The sequence below is a fragment of the Triturus cristatus genome, chromosome 4_2 (genome assembly GCF_964204655.1).
Source record: "Triturus cristatus chromosome 4_2, aTriCri1.1, whole genome shotgun sequence".
NCBI classification, from domain to species: domain Eukaryota; kingdom Metazoa; phylum Chordata; class Amphibia; order Caudata; family Salamandridae; genus Triturus; species Triturus cristatus.
This window is the reverse complement of record NC_140586.1, coordinates 486,177,473-486,199,778: the sequence shown is the minus strand read 5'-3', so window position 1 is coordinate 486,199,778 and position 22,306 is coordinate 486,177,473. Positions and strand designations below refer to the sequence as shown.

The 22,306-nt window shown below is 44.7% G+C and overlaps 1 protein-coding gene and 1 long non-coding RNA gene across 2 annotated transcripts in view; one reads left to right on the top strand and one right to left on the bottom strand.

Annotated features, from left to right (window-relative positions):
* ST6GALNAC5 (ST6 N-acetylgalactosaminide alpha-2,6-sialyltransferase 5) overlaps window positions 1–22,306 on the top strand; it is a 727,364-nt gene that overhangs the window by 515,297 nt on the left and 189,761 nt on the right. The window lies entirely within an intron of this gene.
* The window catches only part of LOC146834584 (uncharacterized), a 133,347-nt gene continuing 114,937 nt past the window's right edge, over window positions 3,897–22,306 (bottom strand). The window contains exon 3 of the long non-coding RNA XR_014960639.1: window positions 3,897–4,500. This is a non-coding gene — a long non-coding RNA (uncharacterized LOC146834584). The remainder of the gene's footprint in view (window positions 4,501–22,306) is intronic.

The window sequence follows — 22,306 nt, the reverse complement described above, 5'->3', positions numbered from 1 at the left end:
GTAAAGTGCACTAAGTGTGCCAGGGCTGGTAATTCAAATGCTACTAGTGGGCTTGCAGCACTGATTGTACCACCCACATAAGTAGCCCTGAAAAGAGGTCTCTGCGTAGTTTGTTAACTGCCATGTTGACCTGGCCAGTGTACCCACTTGCCAGGCCTTACCCTTCCCTTTCTTACACATTGGACATCCCTATGGTAGGCCCAAGCTACCCCTCTGGGCAGGGTGCTGTGTATGTGAAAGGTAGAACATGTACTAGTGTGGGTAACATGTCCTGATAGTGAAATACTGTCAATTTCGTTTTTCACTATTGAAAGGCTAGCTTGCCCATAGGGCAGAATGAGGAATGCTGTGTAACATGTTTACCTGCATATCTTCCCATAGGCGCAAGATAGAAAATTGGAGTCTGGTATCCCTGAACTCAGAATTCAATAACACATCTTTTAGTAAAGAGGGGTTTTAAATACCGTGTTTGAAAATAGCACTTTTAGAAAGTGGCTATTTTCTTGTTCAACCTTCCTGTGTGCCTCTGTTTGTTTGTGGATTGACTGTCTGGTTTGAGAGTGACAGGGGCTGAGGTGGCTCCAGGAGTCTGGGTGAGTCAGCACTAGGCTAAATAGACCTATCTGCATTTGTAGTGGTGGGAGGAGTAGCACCTAGGCCTGAATAGGGCTGTGCCTGCCTTCCACAATGCTGGATCCACCCTCTTCGGGGTGTCTAATGGCCCTGGCCACACTCATAAAGGAAGAAGATGTGCACTGGCAGAGTGCACCCAGAACTGGTTTGGACTGGGTCCAGGACCCCTCACACATAGAGAACAAAGGTGTTTGGGGTATAAATATGAGAGCTGAAACCCCTGAAAGTTAGACTACTTCTTGATCAAGAGGAATCCCTGCCAAAGAAGATCAGCTGAAGCGACTGAGGAGAAGTATTGCCCTTGCTGTGTTTCTGGGGCTGGCCTTCAGTTTGCTGTTTCTACTAAGGAGAGGACCAAGGTTCTTTGCTGTGTGCTGTGTCCCCTGCTTGAAGAAGGACTTTGCTGTGTGCTGTGTCCATCTGAAGAAAAGTCTCCAAGGGCCTGAGAAGAGCTGGCCTCCTGTTTCTAAAGTCCAAGGCACAAAAGGACTTCACCCCCCAGCTTCCCTGAACTTCCTTGCTCGGAGTTCCAGTCTGCCAGGAGAGCCTGTAACTGTGTGTGAGGCCTTTTTGCTGTTGGGAACTGGAAGCACGACGCAACGAGAGAGAAGCGTGATGCCGCCGCAGCAGCCGGCGTCGCATCACCGAGGAAGCGAGTCGCCGCTGACGCTGTTCGCCGTTGCATCACCGGAGAAGCGTGCCGCCGCCACAGAGGGTGCCGTAGCATCACCAGAGAAGCGTGTCACTGGGCCATCGCATCGCTGAGGAAGTGCGCCGCCACTGATTGCTGCAGCAACACCGGAGTAGCGTGTCGCAGATGCCGAGGGGGTCATCGCATCACCGGGGCAGTGTGTCGCAGGGCCTGTCGTGGCTCAGAAAACCACCGAGTTCGCCGCACGGCCGTCGGGCGTGCACACATCGCCTCCACGTTGTCGCATTGCAGTAAAGACGCCATTTTTTCGCATCACACCGGATCGTCGCAACGCATCGAGACACCATCTTGTGGTATCGGACCCAGAGTGCAGGAAGAATCGTCGCATCGCCTTCTGTGCGCCCCTTTTTGTTTGTTATGCGTTACACATCCCAGGTATTTTGAGACTAAAGTGTCGCATTTATCATCTACAAGTTTATTTTTGCAACAAACATTTTAAAGACATTCTACTAAGTAACTGTATGTTGGATTTTTGTTGTTTTGGTCTTGTGTAGTTTAGATAAAGATATTTTATTTTTCTAAACTGGTGGGGTGTCCATTTGTGGTGTTTTCACTGTGATACTGTGAATACTGGTAAAAATACTTTACACATTGCCTTTGGGATAAGCCTGTCTGCTCGTGCCAAGTTACCAATGGGGTGAGCAGGGGTTATCTAAAGTGTGTATCCTCCTTACCCTAACTAGAAGCAAGGGTCCCTATTTGGTCAAAGGTACCTACCTCTGCCAACTAGACACCCCAATTTAAAAAAACGATGCTCCTCTGCTCCTACGGAGCAACCACCGCTGGTTGCATGGCAACTATCCATGCGAGTACAAAATAAAAAAACAGAGGGATTTTTAGGTTCAATATGTGGGGCAAAACTGTGAATCTGTGAGGACATCACTACTGATGTTTTCAATAAGCCTCAAGAACAAATGCTCGAGAAATTGTTTTGACCTAGTGTAGGACATCAATTACACAATTGTGGTCTTCCCACAAGCCCTTGCCCCAGGGCATTTTAGTTCTTTGACCGAAATTCTGAGACAGCCATTGAAAGGTTTGCAGCGTGATGTCAAAATCCCAAAAAATTAATACCCATAGGCTAATAAGACAAAGTAAAAACGTGCAATCATTTTGTACATAGAGGCAATGATGACAATCAACTGTGGCTCAAATTTAAAGGTCACAACCCATTGATTGAGAAGAAAGGTGAACAGAATGGTTGGAGAAAAGCCAACTAATTAGGGTAACCATAGAGATTAAAGAAACACAGAGACCTGCTTGTGAGACAGCTCATATATCTTCACAATTCTATATTGATACCATGCTGTTATTGCCTCCTGCTAAAATGCCACTTATACCTTGAGTTAGAGGTGCCACAATTAAATTACTAAGTGTGTTAAATTAAGTGTGACACAAGCTATCATGGTCACCAAGACCCAACCAGGATGCTATCTGACTGCTGTTAAACCTGATGCTGACAAGTCAATCCACTGTAACATAACATAACAGGTGTACTGCCACCACTAAGCAATGTTAACTTCAGTGACAAAATCAAGTTTTGAAAATCTTATATAAAAATTTACCTGATCAATCAGCAACTGTAATTGTGGCCGTGTTACCATCTTACTTAACTAACAAAATCCCTCAAACTTTCTCTATCACACTGAATGACTCAGCTTTCTACACCAACAGCCGTGCTCCTCTTCTACAATATCCAATTTGATTTGCGGGAAGGAAAGTGATACTTGAGACTTTTGCCAATTGGCAGGTGATCCATGCCAAAATAATCTGGATAGGTCAAAACACAGTTCTTAGAGAATCACTTCTTAAACCATGGTAGCTCTACCACAAGCAGCAGATGATGCGCAGTGAAGAGTGTGATATGTTCAAGCAGTATAAACAATTTTAAAGTCAAGAAAAGAATACAATAAAAATGTCAAACTAATTTAGAGAACTAGAGAGAAAAATGAGCAAAAAGATGCCAATATCATTAAAATTGAATTAGGGTAACCAGAGACATGAATTTGTAAATTTTAAGGACAAAATAGCTAGAAAAATTAAAGCACCATGGAAAAACTACAGTTTATGGTTGACCAGAACCTAGACACCCCCCCCAATGAAGCAGAGGCAACATAGAAGAGGTCCTTCACAGTCAAGGGGCCTGACTTACAAAAACAACTTACACTTTTGAGTAATTTACACTTTCACATAGGTTTAATACTTTTCATTTTTCACAAACTGCAGTTTTGTAGTAAGTCCAGCAATACACATGAGCAACCACTGGCCCTGCCACACCCTCTCCTAGAAAATAAGGGATGTAGGGACTTACACTTTTTTAGTAACTTACACATTTGTAGTAAGTTACTACAAATCTCCAGTTTGTAAATAATGAAAAGTAGTAAACTTACTAAAAAGTATAGGTTACTGCAAAAGGGCAGTTTGTGAACGGTACCTTGTAGTAAGTTTTGTAGTACTACAAAATGTACCACAAACTTTAGTTTGTGAATCAGGCACTACGTTTTAGCTTATTTAAGTCAGAATCCTTCAGGTGGGTAAGGTACAAGGATGGGGCTAGTAAGGGTCCCTCAAAGTGAGATACGTAACCATCGAGGTCCAATTGATTCTATTGGTTTTGAATTTTGATGCTGAAAGTTGGAGTGGAACAAATCTGGAATTCATAGGCACTGAGGGCACTTTTCCGTGACAGAGAGATGTGCCCCTTTAGTACAGTTTAAGGTTAAACCTTTGACATTTTTGGTTCTTAAAATCCTCCAGCAGGGCAAAACTGTAAGGTGTATCCAGATAAGGCTCCATGAGGCCATATACCTTTATCACAAGGTAAGGAAAATCAATTTTCAGCTGAAAGCTCAGAGCAGAAAAAACCTGGTTTCTTGCCTGCCATGGAGGGATTGCTCTCCAGCCAGGGCTCCTGCAAGGTCTATTGATTTTTGGATAGTTTGTCCCTCTTGCAGTTAGGAGTTCTTGATTATCTGATTCCTGGTTTTTCTGCTCACACCAATTGCAGGATGGTAGGAGAAAAACAGAAGGAGATGGCACCCACATCGGCAGTGAAGATTACAAGGTGGGTTCGAACACTGCAAGACCTGACAGTCATGGCTCCTGCTCATCCTCTTTCCCTCAAATGGCTGTCCCACAGTGGAGGTTGAGGACACCTGGAAAAAGGAAAAAAAGGGAAACCTCAAAGTGTGCTTCGAGTGAATTTGAAAAATAAGGAAAAAGATGCTTTTCATGGTACGTTGTCATATTAAAGGAATTGCTAGAGGGCTGAGGAGATTTCAGTGCAGGCTTTGAATTTGCATATTGACCATGTGGTTCTCCAAGGTGGGGAGTAGCAGCACAAGGAAATCCACAGTTGTTCACATTACATAATCCCTGTTAGAACGGGGGTCTCTAGTTGGCTGAGGTGGGTACCTTAGGCCAAATAGGGACCCTTGCTTCTAAGGCAGGAAAAGGAAGGACACCTTCTCAGATAGCCCCTGCTCACCCCATCGGTAGTTTGGCACAGCAGATAGGCTCATCTTCAAGGCAAATGTGTAAAGTATTTGCAACCCCGCTCTCAGTAACCCAATGGTAATACCACAAACGGACTCCACACAAGTTTAATAAAAACAATCATATGTTTATATAAAAAGATATACCACACGATAAAAATCCAACATATGCGTACTTGTGATATTTCACCTTGCCGGTTATTAGGCCAGCAAGCCCTTGTAGGTTCTTGCAGTAATAATGAGCAATTCTCTATGATCCAATGCAGTCCTAGTGCAATACTATGCAGTTCGTAATGCAAGAATCAGGCACTTTGTAATGTCAAAATAATGCAGTTTGTTATGCAACAATCAGGCAGTTCGTAATGCCAAAAATAATGCAATGCGTAATGCAACAATCAGGCAGTTCGTTATGCAAAAATAATGCAATGCGTAATGCAACAATCAGGCAGTTCGTAATGCAAAAATAATGCAATGCGTAATGCAACAATCAGACAGTTCATAATGCAAAAATAATGCAATGCGTAATGCAACAATCAGGCGGTTCATTATGCAAAAATAATGTACTCCGGCACCGATCACGGTGCTCTGGACGGTCTCTATGCCACTCTTACTGACTCATGGTCAGCTTCTGCCAAAATATGCCCCCAACACAGGTATGGTGGAAAACAAAGTGCAGCTCCACACTCTGGCCCCGGTACTACCACTCCTCTGCAATTATGGGACGCGGTACGAGCTTGAGCAGAGGCCCGCGCTGCGAGAATGGGAAAGGCCGAGAGCATTTCTCTCGGAGCCCGCACCTGCCCCAGGCGATGACATATGCACGCTCGCTGATCGTTACCTGGGGGGTGCGACCTCACTCTCCTTGCGACTTGGGCCTACGATGCAACTTTGTTGATTTTGGGCAGTGGAACTCGGGCCCCCCGACAGGGATGGTTCAAGGTCCTTCCTTGGCAAAGGCAGGCTTGGGCCGGCGGCACAGCTCCTCCGGGGATGCCGGTCCGGGCCGATGGCAATGACGAAGATCTCAGGCTGCAACAGGGCACACACACACAGCGTCGCTGAGACTCCCTTGAGCTCCGGGTGTGCACGGTCACAGGGCAATCCTCGAGAAGGTCTCAGGCTTCACAAAGCACACACACACAGCACCGCTGAGACTCACTTGGATTCCGGGTGCACACGATCACAGGGCAATCCTCACGAAGGTCTCAGGCTGCACAAAGCACACGCACACAGCGTCGCTGAGACTCACCAATGGATTTCGGGTGTGCACAGTCACAGGGCAATCCTCACGAAGGTCTCAGACTGTACGAAGACCATGCACACAGCTTCATTGAGACTCACTTGTATTCCGGGTGCCCACGATCACAGGACCATCCTCATGAAGGTCTCAAGCTGTACAAAGCACGCGCACACAGCGTCGCTGAGACTCACTTGGACACCAGGTGCCAACGATCACAGGGCAATTCTTACGAGTGTCTCAGGCTGCAAAAAGCACAAGCACACGGCGTCGCTGAGACACACCTGGAAACTTTTGTGTTCCTGAGTTTCCACAACAGGGAACCAGCTCTCCTCGGGCCCTTGGGGATAAGGTACTTCAGGACACAGCACACAGCAAAGTCCTTTCAAGCAGGGGGACACAGCACACAGTAAAGTCCCTTTAGCCTCTCCTTGGTTAAATCAGCAAACTGCAGGCCAGCCCCAGAACACACAGCAATGGTCGGTCCTTTCTTTCAGTCTCTTCAGCTATTTCTTCCTTGGCAGAGGTTCCTTTTGACCATGAAGTAGTTTCAATCCTTTACAGTCTTGAACAGTTCCATTCCATTCCAACGTTCAGGGGTTTCAGCTCTCATAGTTATACCCCTCAATGTCTTTGAAGTCTTTGTGTTCAGGGGGGCACTGACCCCTGTCCAAACCAGTTCTTGGTGTCTCCCTGCCAGTGACACCTTCTTCCTTTGATAGTGAGGGCCTGGATCCTTAATCACTCAGCAGGAGATGGAGCCATTGTTTTATAGCAGCAGCCCAGGCCTCTTCACCTCCAGGAGCTACTCCTATCCCCTACACTCCAGATGCAGGTCAGCCTGTTGCTGTCTCACCTCCTCCCCTGGGTCAAGACATTCTCCAGAGCCTATCACGTTCAAATTGAGACAGTCTATCCACAAGCAGGCAGACACACACAGAAATGTTAGAACACAAAAACCCACCCACTTCTAAAAGAGTGGTTTCTAAACACACAATGCAAAAAACGACTTCACAAAAAGTTGTGTTTTTATATTGTGAGTTCAGGCACACTAAACGTCACCTCTCCATCTTAAGCCTATGGGAAGATAGGCTGGAAACATATTACTCAGCCTCCCTATTCTGTCCTATGGGCAAGGTGGCCTTGCAACAGTGAAAACAAAATGGAGAGTATTTCACTGTTAGGACATGGTACACAGCTCAGTACATGTCCTACCTTTCACATACACTGCACCCTGCCCAGGGGGGTACCTTGGGCCTACCTTAGGGGTGTCTGATGTGCATAAAAAGGGAAGGGTAAGGCCTGGCAAGTGGGTGCACTTGTCAGGACAACTTGTCAGCTTAACAAACTATGCGCAGGCACTGCAGTGGCAGGCCTGAGTTCTCTATTTAAGGCTACTGGTGTGGGTGGCACAATTAATGCTGCAGGCCCACTAGTAGCATTTGTGTTACCAGCCCCGGTACACATAGTGCACTTTACTAGGGGCTTTACTAGTAAAACAAATATACCAATTATGGACAACCAATTACCATTACACTTTATACAGGGAGCACTTGCACTTTGACACTGATCAGCAGTGGCAAAGTGCCCACAGCATCAAAGTTGGCAACACCGTGTCAGAAAAAAGGTCTAGGGGGAAAGGAAAAAGTTTAGGGAACTTTAGCCAAAAAGGGCCAAGTCCAACAATACCCGGCTCCCAGGTAAAAGAAACAGTAACTTGGGGCTACAGTGTTCCTTGCTGCAAACACATCTGGAGCTGTCTCTTGTGTCTTTAAATTCAGGGGGGATAATATACTTGCTCTTGTAGTTGTTTTGTAGTTAGATTAAGGATACTAAAGTCAAAAGTTTTATTGTTGAATTAATTAGCCAATGCAATTGTCATCATCATAAAATTGAGTAAAACATATTTCATAACTGTATTTCAATTTAAAATATGCACAGGTTACATGTGGTCGACATTAAGATCATATTGTCCAAACATCAGTCAGACAGTTTAAAATAATGAAATACTATGTGCCTGAGGCCCTTTCTCAAGTGATCTTAAAATAATTTTTAAAAAATCCCAAAATGAGCCAAGACCATGGAATCTGAAGAAGTGAGACAGAATTATGAAGCATCCTTATATGTATGACACCCATTCTTATATTTCATAAACTAGGCCTGAATAGTATAGCAACCTTTCACCTATACTTGTCTTAACTTTCCCACATAACGGTTCTAGAATTGACCTTTTGCCTAGTTATGTGCTGAATAAATGTTGTGTGGTTTTCTTTGAAAATGCCCCACATTTATTATGCATGAGGATTCCTAGTACCATATCTTAATCCCCTGCACACTCTGTATAATAACTCTGTACAAAAGTCACTGCTACCGTCATCCTTGGACGACAGGCTTCTGTGCATTGTTTCAATTACTGATTCAAGCTAATTTACATAACTGCAACCATAACATATCGATCAAGGTAGAACCCCTGGAGGCACCTTTTGGGTGTAAAAGAACCACACCTCCACTCGGCATGTGGAGGAGATGATTCAACTTTGACACTGGGGTCCTCCATGCTGAAACTTCAACACACAGCGGTCTGACATCCCTAACGGGATGTCCAGCTTGAGACCACGACAGGGTCCTTCATTCTCTCCTATCAGGTAATGGGGTTGGCATTTTCCTAAGGGATTCTTGGCTTCACACCCACATATATGCCTTACACCTACATACATATAGGTACACTTAGATAGGGTTCACATCATAGGAGTATGCGGAGATTAGTGTTTCATATATGCCTGCATATATTCCTTGCTTTAGCGCCATGGTATCAACTGTCTACTCTTTTGGTGCTCGTAATCTTCTACATTTGCTTCTGTCTAATGGTTGTTGCAGCACACATGTTTTATACGAGAATGACGCTGGTTCAATAAATACTTATTGAAAAAGACCCCAACATTTATTCTGTGTATCTCGCTGAGAACAAGTGAGCACGTGTGACTGAGAGGTCAGGGATGTCATGTTCAGTGGTTGCCAGAAACTATTCACTCCTTGGTAAGGGTTAGGGGTTTTATGGCAGCACTGAGAGCTAGCAGGACTATAGGCTGACACATGCGGGCGTGTCTGGAATCGGTCTTGACATCAATCTCTTAGTTTATGTTATCCAACAAACGCACAGATCCTATGTAGTTTTTAGGGCAGTGCGAACTCCTGCGGTTGCTGCAATCACTCATTCTAGTACAAGAATAGACAGACAAATCATGATAGCTGTCAACGCCACACGTAACAACTCTGCCTTTCCAAAAGTTTTTCCACTCAAGTACTCCTACAAGTTAGATGCACAAAACATTCTGTATGCTCCAATTCCAGGAGTGGAGGATAGAGTAATACCAAACATGGATCGCAGATTAGATTAAAATATTTGTAAAGCGCATGGCTGCCTCGGCACAGAGGCGTCCCAGCGCTGGAGCAGGACTAAGCAGGGAGCAAACCCAGGTTTAGAGCTGAGAAAAGAGCCAGGTCTTCACAAGTCGTCTGAAGGCCTGGTGATCAGGATTGCTGCGAATGTGTAGGGGGAGGGAGTTCCATAGGACGGGGCCAGACGTCTAAAAGAGCGGCCGCCAGATCTGGTCCTACGTATGCGTGGGATTCGTACAAGAAGCAAATTGGCCGAGCGCAGTGCTCGCGGTGGGGAGTATAGGGTGCACAGATTGCCAAGAATGTCTGGGCCGATCCCTGTCAGTATCTTGTGCGTGATACAGAGCGCCTTGAAATGAACACGGTGTTCGAGGGGCAGCCAATGCAAGCGGTGGAGGAGATCTGAAGCATTGCTGTACTTGGGGAGGGCAAAGATGGTGCGTGCTGCAGCGTTTTGGACCCGCTGTAGTTGGTTCAGCACAGATTTATTCAAGCCCAAAAGGAGCACATTACAGTAGTCCAATCGGGCCAGTATGAAAGCTTGAAAAATCAACTGCGCGTTTTGCACGTCAAATAGACCAAGAATCGGTTTGAGGCCACGAAGTAGTCCAAAGCACTTTCCGGCCACTGACTTGGCATGTGTCTGAAAATTAAGAGCTTTATCAAGCATAAAACCCAGGTTTTTCACAGCGGGTTTAGGTGCAGGAGGGGCGCCAAGGGCCAGGGCCCACCATTCATTATTCCAACGGTGGGAGTCTTTGCCAATCAGAAGGATCTCAGATTTTACACAGTTTAGTTGCAGAAAGTTGGCTGTAATCCACTCTGTGATAGCTGAGGTATCTTCTTTAAATTTAGCTCTATCTTGGCTAGGATGTTTGGATAGGGTAATCACCAATTGGGTGTCATCAGTGTATGACACCAGGGGAATTCCTCGTGTTTTGGCCATCCGTGCCAACGGGCTCATGTATATATTAAAGAGGGTAGGGCTCAGTGCTGAGCCCTGAGGAACCCCCCAGCGGAGTGGGTGGACACAAGGGGCAAAAGGTGGAGCTGTCACTTGAAATGTCCGATCGGTCAGAAAGGAGGAAAACCACGATAAGGCTTTATTACCAATCCCTATCTCCTCCAGACGTTGGAGCAGGATTTCATGGGAGACCGTATCGAATGCCGCACTCAGATCCAACAGCACCAAGGCTGAGGTTCTGCCACCATCCAAAGTGAATTTGAGTTGTTCTGCAACAGCCAATAGTGCCGACTCTGTACTGTATCGTGGTCGGAAACCGTTCAGGGAGCTATCAAGTATATGATTGACTTCCAGAAAGTGAGTTAGCGTTGAGTTTACGTGTGCTTCCAGAATTTTGGAAAGAAATGGAAGCAGTGAGATCGGGCGATAGTTTTCTCGCTTGGAAGGGTCTAGTGTAGGTTTTTTAAGTATGGGAACCACTTTTGCATGCTTCCATGATTTTGGCACCACCGCTGAGGAGAGGGATAGATTGACAGATCTAGACACTCAGGTAGTAGGCCCCGTTGAATTTTCCTGAAAGCGTCTGGTGTAAGGGGGTCGTCTGGGGATCCTGATTTAATTTTAACCACTAATCTCTCCAAGTCCTTCAGGTGGATAGTGGGAAGTAATGTAAGAGGGACAATCTCAGGGCCAGTATATGTATTCTTCCCGATGGCACTAGGAATTGTGCCAAGGTCGAAATTGTGGTAGATGCCTTCGACCTTCTCCATAAAAAAATTCGCCAGCTCTTCGCAGTGTTGGCTGGAAGATATAACACTGCCTGATTCTGAAGGGGAGGCGACCAAATCCTTCAGAAGAGAGAATATGGTTTTACTGCGATTGGTACTAGTGGTGATCAGGCTGGAGTAGTGGGCTGCCCTGGTTTTGCGTACTAGTTTATGGTAGGATTTGATGGCTGTTCTATACTGTGTTTTAGCCTGGGAGTCGTATGAACGCCTCCATCTTCTTTCCAGGATCTTACAGTTCTTCCTGGCTAGGGTCAGATCATCGTTGAACCAAGCGTTAGCCCGGGAGCTTTTAGAGTGAGTGAGTTTAAGAGGGATGCAGGTGTCCTCTTGGTTAAGTTTATGCCAGGGCCGTTTCAGTGAGGGATACTGGTTTGGCTGAGGGTTGGGGACAGCTATCATTAGCCGCATTGGGATGAGAAAGTGATTTGTCCAGATCATGGTGAGCGGCGCTAAGACTTCCAGTGACTCAAGGTTAGAAAAAATAGGGTCAAGAAGATGTCCGGGTCCATGCGTAGCACCGGGGGCCAATTGTGTCAGTTGACAGGCTGCCAGGTCTCCTAAAAAGCTATGAATCTCTGGGGAATCTTGCATCTCTAGGTGAAGGTTCAGATCACCGATAATGTTAAAATTAGCAGTCTGAAGAGTTAATACTGTGATAGTATTTACCAAGGCTTCTCTAAAGGCTTTGGATGGGCCAGGTGGACGGTAGATGAGGAGACCAGAGAAGGTAAAGTTTGCACTCAGTGTGATTTTAAATAATGCACTCTCGCAGTCCGGGAGGTCTTGAGGAGATAGACTGCAAGAGTGGACTGATTTATAGATGACCGTGATAGCACCCCCTCTCCCCCCAGTTCTGTTTAAACTGCATATAGCATATTGTGTGGGCAGGGCAAGTGCTGGTATAGCCACCGGGGCCTCGGAAAGCCAGGATTCCGTTAGAAAGAGGACCTCAGTTGTTTGATCCTGGTGAAGGTCGAACACCTCAGCGTGGTGTTTAGGTAGGGATCGGCAGTTGATACTCAGGATAGTGTAAGTTGAAGTCCTAGGGCCTGAGGGTATAGGGTGCCCCGGGGGGTTCAGCCTAAAGGTACATTGTCCACAGAGGGTCGGGCAGTCATCTGGAGCCCAGCTGTGGGTCCCACAGGCGCCTTCTTCTTGAAGGGCCAATAGCGCTTCATGGGAATAGGTTAATCTTTGAGCTTTATGGGAGGCAGAATCCCTGGCTCCTGGCGCCGTCCAGGTGTGGACGGGCACAGACGGGCTTGCCTTAGGTGCACCTTTGGTGCCCCAATGGTGCGCCCGCTGCGCGCGACCGCTGTGCGTCCTCGCAGCGTCATTCATTTAATGCCACGGGAGCTCAACAGGCTCCACCCGGGCTGCGCGCTGATTGGCTAAGAGCTGACCAATCAGAGCGAGAGACTGCCGAAGGCAGGAAGTAGCAAACAAACAAAGAGCAAAGTGCAAATAACGTGCAGGTAGGTTAGTTAGCTTTGTTTAAAAATGGTGCAGTTGGCAGAAATTGTGTGTGCAATTATTTAAAAAATTAAAACAGTTTCCAACAATCGTTCCCCCAGCAAATTCCCCAAACAAAATCACCGCTCTGTCTAGCTGCACATGAGGGTCTGGGTTTAGCACACGCAGGTATCAGTGCAACAATTTCACTATTGAAGCAGCGCTATTGGTGGCCAGGTCTTGCACAAATCAAGTATCCCACATAATGTTTTCACTTGCCATCAATTTGAACATTGCCCAAAACCACCAAGAGATAGTTCAACACTTCAGACCCGGTCTCTTATTTCTACTATAGGCTTGCAACGACACATGCAAAGAAAAATATGCTCATTAACACCAAGCTGATATACTCTGCTTCCTTTATTTCCCAGCTGTCTTTACAGGGTTTTGACTTCTGAGGGACAATAAAGACCCAAAATCTGTCTGGGGACTAACGATTTGCAGATTCAGGGAACTGAGGCCTTATTTAGAGCATGCCTCATACCATATCAGATAATCTTTCTTAACAAAACTGCAACAGACTTCCAGTCTTGGGTTAGCCAAGATTAAGGACTTGAACAAACCTCACATTCCCTCACCTACACACTTTGAGGGATGGCAAAATTATACAACACTCAGTGAGGATACATTAGATGCCATACTGCACAATGGTTCTTACAATTCATCAGAGCCCTATTAGCCACAAAGCCATGTTTCGATAGCTTCTTGTACGCTAGTTACAACGAGCTATGGAAAATCTATCAACAGGAGGCTGCTGAGAATTTGTGTGAAATAGATAGGGTTAACCTAGAAAAGGCTTTGGCTGTGGTTGACAACGGCATGACCACACTATCGCCCAGAATGTATTCACTGGGCAACATTGTGTCTTCTGCAATCGATATAATGGAACAAGATATATCTATTTTACAACATGGGCAGTCACAATTACGCTCCATTATACTGCTTAGCTGGATGCTATAATCCTTGCATTCTGGCCACGCACCTATTTAAATGTATGGGTTCTGGACTGGTTAGTACTTTTCAGACTATCTTCGGAGTAATTCCATCATTGATATATTCCATATTGGAAAGCCTTTTTGAAAGGCATTTTAATTTTTCTGCTTTGCAATGAATATCCCAGTTCATCAGGAGATGTTAAGAGCCCTGCTGGTGGGATGATGTCATGAGCGCATGGTGCTCCATCTGGGGACACCTCAGCTTCGGGAGCAAAGCAAGCATTGGTTCCTATCGTTCAGACTAGTCTGGTTTGACTGCATCTTGCCTGTGTTCCACTGCCTATTCTGCGGATATGAAAGCATGTTAGACTTGTGTCTGACCTTTCTATCGGTTTTGCCATCGGACATAGATGTACTACTGGACCTCTTCAAAACAAGCCAAATTGGGATGGAAAACATTTTTTTTCTCTCTCTCTCTCTTCTCTCAATGAGCACTTTTAGTGGACTTTTTGAGCTATTTGAATTTCAACAGCAGCTTTTAATAATTTTCGAACAGGAGATGTATTTAGACACTTATCTTATAAATGATATTTTTATGCTTTTAGAGGGCTCAGGTTAGCAACTGTTGATCTTATTGACCTTTGGATGAGGAGTGCGTGTTAAATTTCATAAGCTAGGCCTGAATATAGCAAACTTTCACCTACATTCGTCCGACCTTTCTCCACATAACGGTTCTAGCACTAACCTTTTGCTTAGCTATGTGCTGAATAAATGTTGTGTGGTTTTCTTTGAAAACTTCCCTCATGTATTATGCATGGGGATTCCTAGTACCCTATCTTAATCCCCTTTAAACTCTGTATAATAACGCTGTACAAAATTCACCTCTATCGTCATCCTTGGATGACAGGTCTACTGTGCATAATTGCAATTATTGATTCAGGCTAATTTACATAATTGCAACCATAACATATCGATCGAGGTAGAATCCCTGGGGGCACCTTTTAGGTATAAAAGAACCACACCTCCACTCTGCATATGGAGGAGACGCTTCCACGCTGATACTGGGGTCCTGCATGCTGAAACTTCAACATGCAGCAGTCTGACATGCCTTGCGTGGTGTCCAACTAGAGACCAAGACAGGATACTTCATTCTCTCACATCAGGTAATGGGGTTGGATCTTTTCTGGGGGATTCTTGGCTTCCCACCCATGTATATGCCTTACACCTACATATATCTAGGTACACTTAGTTAGGGTTCGCATCATAGGAGTACACTGAGATTACTCTTTTATATATGCCTGCATATATTCCTTGCTTAAGTGCCATGGTAGAAATCTATCTACTGTTTACTCTTTTGATGCTTGTAATATTCTACATTTGCTTCTGTCTAATGGTTGTTGCAGCACATATGTTTTATACTAGAATGACACTGGTTCAATAAATACTTATTGAAAACATCCCCAACGTTTGATCTGTGTATCTCTCTGAGAACAAGTGAGCAGATGTGACTGAGCGAAAAGTACTGTACTGTGTCCACAATCCCTGAGGGGTCAGGGTTGTCATGTTCAGTGGTTGCCAGAAACTATTTGTTCCTTGGTAAGCGTTAAGGGGCTTATGGTGGCACTGTGAGCTAGCAGCAGTATAGGCTGGCATATCCTGCGGGGGTGTCTGGAATAAGTCTCGACAACAATCACTTAGTTATGGTATCTGCGCAGAACGTATGTGTTTTTAGGAACTACATGACACCGTGAGACAGGAACAAGAGTTTCAGAAGGGAGTGACAGGGATTATCAAACTCAGGAAAGCAGAGGAGTAAGAGGATAAAAGACTCATTTTTGTAATTACAAAATATACACCTTGGTGGTGTTGTTGTTGAACCATGACAGAACTGCGGTCGTTGGTCTTGAATCGGGAGGTCAAGTTGCCTTGTGATCAAGATATTTCTCCTGCATTCCCTACTTAATGGGACTTTCAAGTAATTTTTATAGTCCACTAGAGTCATAGGTAGGGAGAATGACTTTGAGCTGATCCTTTTGTCGGGGCTCTGTTTATCGACTTCTCTGGATTTTTACCATGACCACTTTGTTTTAGTAATTGCTCGAGTGCTGTGTATGACATATTACTAGTTTTTATAGTATCTGTTTCAAGGACAAAATAAGCACATGCCAAGCATAGATATCTAGTTCAGTTGCTAGCAGAACCATTGAAAATGCAAGTCTTCCTTCAATTATCATGCTGCAAAATGGTGTATCTGGTGGTAAAACTTAAGAAATAGGGACTTACTTGCAAGTTCTTGTTTTTCCAGGCCAAATTAAGACATATCTGAGCTTGCCTGATATAGCGAGGTAGCTGGAAAGCACTTTTGTAAGCAACCGTTTGTAATCTCTTTAACATTATGTCAATTTATGATGGAAAACCGTGTTGGCCATATGAAATTGTTGGAATCAATTGGGTCTTGATTACTCTTATTATGGCCTCTGTTGATCGACTTTGTACTTTTGCATTCACTTTGCATAGTGCAAATATTAGATTTTGTGCTTTGTGTTCCATTGATCTCAGGTGTGCAGCTCTTTACTTGAATCAGTTAACCAGAAAGCTAGATAGTTGTATTTTTTAGCGTATTCTATTGTGGATGGACCCAGTTTCCAAACTTTTTCTGCTTTTCCTTTGAGTTTACCAAACACCTTTACTTTAGTTTTATTGGTGTTTGCCACCAAGTTGTTACTGTGATTATATTGATCCAGCTGATCCAGCATTCATTGGAGACCTATTGGTGTGTGATCCTGTATAACTAGGTTGTCTGCATATTGTGGTATTTGAATTTTGTTCAGTCCGAGGCTTGGAGGAAAAGACTTAGCCTTTGCCATTTCAATCCCACGATCTGCAGTGTAAAGGTTAAATAATGGGGCTAATACACATCCTTGTTTGATGCCTGTGCTTGTACATATTCTTTGGGATACCCTGTCCCCTTGGACAAGCTTGATCGGTATACCATGTGTTAGAGTAGAGTGAAATTATAGATTTAAACAGGGAGTGGCAGATGCCCCAATCTGCTAGTTTCTTCCAAAGGATTTGTCAATCTTTGCCATCAAATGCAGTAGAGTAATCCGCAGAGCATGCAATTATGGGGGACTTGGCAGGCCAGTTCAATCAGTGAGTGAGATATGAGAGAGAGACTAGTTTGTCTATAGTCGAAGCACCTTGCCTGAATCCTGTCTGATAGTATTGAATTTAATTTGAATTTGTAAAGCACAGGAATTGCCCCCAAAGGGGTATCTTCGCGCTAGAGGAGCGGTATATGCAGAGGCAGGTTGGTCAGGTACTGAACAGTTCTGTCTTAAGGAATTTCCTAAAGTGGAGGAGATTAGTGTACTTTCGTACTTAAACGGGCAATGAGTTCCAGTACATGCCTGAAGTTTTCTGTAGCGGGGATAGCCAGCAGAGCTTTCCCCCCCCCCGAGCGAAGAGTTCTGCTAGGCAGATAGTACTTAAGTTTTTCAGCAAGGTAGCTTGGGCCTCTGCCATGTGATGCCTTGTGGACTAGATTGCAGATTTTAAACTTGATTCTCTGACGGATACGAAGCCAGTGAAGCTGCTGCAACATTGTCCGGGAAGGGGTTCTAGGGGGCATGTTTAGAGCCAGGTGTACTGCTGTGTTCTGAACCACCTGTAGCCTGTTCAGCAGGGATTCGTTAGCGGACATCAGAAGGTCGTAGCAGTAATCAAGATGGCTGATAACTAAGGCTTGAATTAGGGTCCTGCGGACAGTTAAGGGAAAAAGATGAAACACTCTACGGAGAAGATTCAATGTGTGGAAACAGGTGCATGAGGTGGCCATGACTTGGTCTGTCATAGTTAGAGAGTGATCCAGTCAGACACCCAGGTTTTTAGCCACAAGATTAGGATTAGGGGCTGAGCCCAACTCTGTGGGCCACCAGCCGGGTGACCACAGGGTTTGAGCGTTACCGAATATCAAAATTTCAGTTTTAGCTGCAGTAAGCTGAAGGGAGTTTTGCGTCATCCGTCCAGAAATAGCTCACATTCCTTCAGCGAAGAGGGGTGTAGTTGAGACCTTATCGCTATATAGTGTTGGAATTAGGTTGGCTGTTTCTGCCCAATTTTCAAGTTCCTATAGTAGAATTTTTCCATAAGCTTTGGCCTCGACATCGAGAAGGGCTTTCAGGCGGTAATTGGTGGGGTTATTTGTGTCTCCTTTTTTATGTACGGGTTGAATATATACCCAAGCCATGAATCAGCGACATCCGCCGACCGGAAAGCTGCATGAAATAAAGGCATTAGATCCTTGGATCAAAACTCAGTGTCCGATTTGAATAAAGACCCAGGCAGCCATTAGGGCTTGGAGTGGTATTTCCATGAATTGCTGGGAGAACCTTTCCAACTGTTTTTCAATTAATGTTCTTTTCTACTTGGGTCGATGCGGGTTAAAGGTAAACTACCCGTACTTGTTACTGATAATTTGTGTTCATCTCTTAGGTAGGATAGTCATGTTTCCTGAGTTATGCAGTTACCTTTTTTATACACTATTTATTGTAGGATGGTGATGTAGTACCAAAATTATCATTGGTATCTACTGCCCTGTAGTGGATGTAGTTTCCACCATTTCCCATCGTAGCGTCTTTTCCTACCTCCCAAAGACATTTCTTGTACAATTTCCTGTTTTTAATTGAGGAGAGTTTCAGTTTTTCGTTGGAGTGATGTTTCCTGTGGGCCTGGATGGCTTTCCTTAATGCTGCTTTAGTTTTTGGAGCTCTTTATGGAACAAAGGTTTCCTGTCCCTGCTGCATGCGAGTCAGTGATTTTTTATTCAAAGTATTGACCTTTGCCTGACAGTGTTGTGTGGATGGATGTCATTGTCATTGCAGGAGTTCATGGTCGTTTGGCGCTGGGCTAAAATTTGATCAGTGGCAGTTTGCCAGCATTTAAACTGTGCTTTTGTTAAGTTACACCATTTTTTTTCTCTTCATGACTTTTCCATTTTCCTCCCCGCTAGGAGTACCAATAGTTGGTGTTAGAACCGGGGTCACCGATTCCGACACGGTAGCTTGGCATGAGGCAAGAAGGCACCCAAAGGCAATGTGTTAAGCAGTTGTGCAGCACACACTCACACTGACTCAGTAATGCGCACGCAATGAAGAGACACCACACCAGGCTGATTTATAAAACAAGACTCTTTATCCATTTCAGGTCAGAGCAAGTAAATAGGGCAGATAATCTCAGGGCAACAGTAAATTCATTTCACTCTAAGACATGAGTAAATTCATTCAAATGCAGCAGAACAGTAGAACTGCATGCCGGTAAAAAGGCAGTAGCCATAACCTTTCTAAAAGCAAGTATCACTGTAGGTAATGGATTGCATGTTAAAACATAGGCTTAAGTTCATTCAGGTACATCCAATCAATTAGGATCTTAATGCAGGTATGCAATTAACATGGGAAACATTTCTTACTCAGAGCAGGTACTTTAACTCAGTCCGGCACATAGCAGGAGTATTAATCTCTAGGCAGGTATTGAGACACACTCTCAAACTTTATATGTTTTACCATAAATATTTTGGGGATGTCCTGACAACGCCAGTAGACCTGAGAGTTTATGAATTCACTGCTCATGGTGTGTTAGGCTCTGTCAGATGCTGTTCAAGGAGTCGCAAGACAGAAAAAGGTAACTCCACCCCAACTGAGGTAGTTTGCTACTACTGTCTTGTGGTCTGTCAGACTATGGCTCAGCAAACTTGGCCATCTATAACTCTTTCCATACTTGAGTCTCAGGGTAGCATGGAAGTGCAATCAAAGGCTCTTCAAGGGGGTACTGTATGGGGCAAGAGCAGAGTACTCAACAGAAAACTATCAGGTAAACAGATACACTAAAGTAATGTCCAGCCCAGTGCTTATTTTTACCTAAAAAGGAGGTAGCTTAATCACACTTCAAAACTAAATACTACACAACAAGATGACAGTTTTGTACACAGGTTCTGATAAGTCGCATCTAACAGTGAAGCACTACTACTGCACTGGTCCTTTGTTTGTGGGACTGTATTATTCAGGTCAGGGTTCACAGATCAGATTTGCTGGGCAGGTCTGCATCATCACACCACTTTTTAACATCGGGATCCCTAATGCTGGCTGCAGGCCAGTGATTTTGACATTGCAAAGAAACTTGTCTGGTTCCAACTGCTATGATGTCTCTGTGTCAATTAGAGCCTCCAGGCTGATCCTGTCCTCCTGCTGTGTCAGCGGTTCAAATTTTGTTTTGCTCCCTGTAGCAGCACTACCACTATCTCAAGCCCATGGTAGAGTGCCTGGCAAGGCAGGAATCTTTGCTCTGGGGGAATCATGATAGGGTTCACTTGGAAATTGCGCAGATAGATTAGAGGGACCACATTGCATCATGAGCTACTCCTTGCTTGTTCTCTTCATTTGTCAACTTCTTCTCAGTGCTTTATATGCCAGGAACAAACTGGGTCTCCTCCTCCTAGACAGTCCTCCTGCATGGCAGGCACACCCATTCCCTCTCGCAGCAAGCAGACCAGCTCCTAAGCCCCTCTATGCAAATTCTCAGCTCTCCCAGCAGAAGGTGTAGACTTAAGTGATATCACTTCATGTCAGGCAGACGTCAGCCCTGGAGCCATGGGAAGCACTTGTTTCCTTGGTCAATAATAATAAGGGACTGTAATAAAGTGGGATAGTTGGAAGGCTCTATTTTAGACAAAGTTTCCAAAAAAAAACATGTATTCACGGTCTAAGGTTTCAGAACTGGTATAAGCTGGTTCCGTTTCAAAGGCTTCTCTCCAGACACAACCTTGGTGTGCAGTTATGGGTCTCACTGCAGTTATCAATGGAGATGATCCATGTGTGAGTATCTAAAACAGAGGCACAATGAAGAGTGAGATCTCTGAATTTGTCTGTCACCAGCCTTCCTGAACCAGTTATCGAAGACAGACAAAAAGGCAGATCCTGCCTAGAAACTTTCTCACCCTAAACAACAGAAACTGCGGCCTCACTCCTAACTTCTACCACACACCAAATGACAATGCTCAGAAAGAACTAATTGCAAGAAAGAGAGGGGACACACTTAAAGCTTCACTATCCCTGGGCTAATATCATAACAACATGGGAAGCACAAGGATGAATCAATTGAAAGGCTTTTATTTCAAAACAAAACTAAATTGTTTGCATGACTATAAATTTGCAAACTATAGCTAAAATCACAAATCACCACACATCTTTGTTTGGCCACTTATATGTGTTAGACCTGGCATCCTTAGCTTGGCTTCCCTGACTTTTTGCCTCTACCTCCTGTATTTTTGATGCTGTGCTGGATTTTGTTTTTGCTGGATTAGATGCTTTGGGCACTTTGGCACTGCTGATCAGTGTAAAAGTGAAAGTGCTCCCTGTGTAAACTGTTATTATTATCCATGATTGGAATATTTGATTTATTGATAAGCCCCTAGTAAAGTGAACTAAGTGTGCCAGGGCCTGTAAATCAAATGCTACTAGTGGGTCTGCAGCACTATTTGGTCCACCTACATGAGTAGCCCTGAAAAGATGTCTCAGGCCTGCCACTGCAGTGTCTGTGTGCAGTTTAACTGTCATGTCGACCTGGCAAGTGCACCCACTTGCCGGGCCCTAACCTTTCACTTTTCTTACATGTTATTCACCCCTAAAGTCTGCCCAAGGCACCCCTATGGGCAGGGTGAAGTGTATGTGAAAGATAGGACATGTCCTGATGTGTGTAACATGCCCTGATAGTGAACAACAGTGTATTTCGTTTTCCCACTATTGAAAGGCTATCTGTCCCATAGGATAGAATGGGAGTTTATTTCTAACATCTTATAATTATAACTTCCCATTGGGGCAAGATAGGAAGGAAAAGTTTGTATTGCTTGAACACAGAATATAAAGATGCATCTTTTAGTAAGGATAATTTTTACATTGTGTGTTTGAAAATACCCCTTCCAGAAAGTGGGTATTTTCTTACTTAGCCATCCTGTGTGCCTCTGCTGGGTTGTGTATTGACTGTCTGGCTTTGGAGTGACAGGGGCTAGGGATGTGCATTCGCTGTACACAGCCACTGGGGCATTTGAGGTGTGTCCTGCCTTTCCTGGATGAGTCAGGGCTGAGCTCAATAGACCTGGGTTGCATTTAGAGTAGGGGCAGGAGATTTATTTTTACCTGAATGGGCCGGGTCTGCCTTACACAATGCTGTCTCCTTTTCCTGCCGGGAAACTGAACCAGAGAGGACACAACTGGTTTTGACTGAGTACAGAGCCTCTCTGCCACCAAAGAACAAAGGAAATGTACAAATATTGGGGTCCAGACCCCAGATATTTAGATTATTCTGAAATTCAAGAGGAACCTTTGCCAAAGAGAAGAGCTGGAGTAACTGAAGGAGAAGCACTGCCCCTTTGGTCTGCAGTTGCTGTTTCTGCCAAGGAAAAGACAAGGACTTTGCTGTGTGCTGTGTCCCCTACTTGAGAAAGATCTCCAAGGGCTTGAGGTAGTGCTTGACTCCTGTTCAGAAGTCTCAGGGACACAAACACCACCAGCTCCCCTGAACTACTTTGCTGGGAGTTCTGACCTGCCAAGAGGTGCCTGTTGCTGAGTTGAGCCTCTGG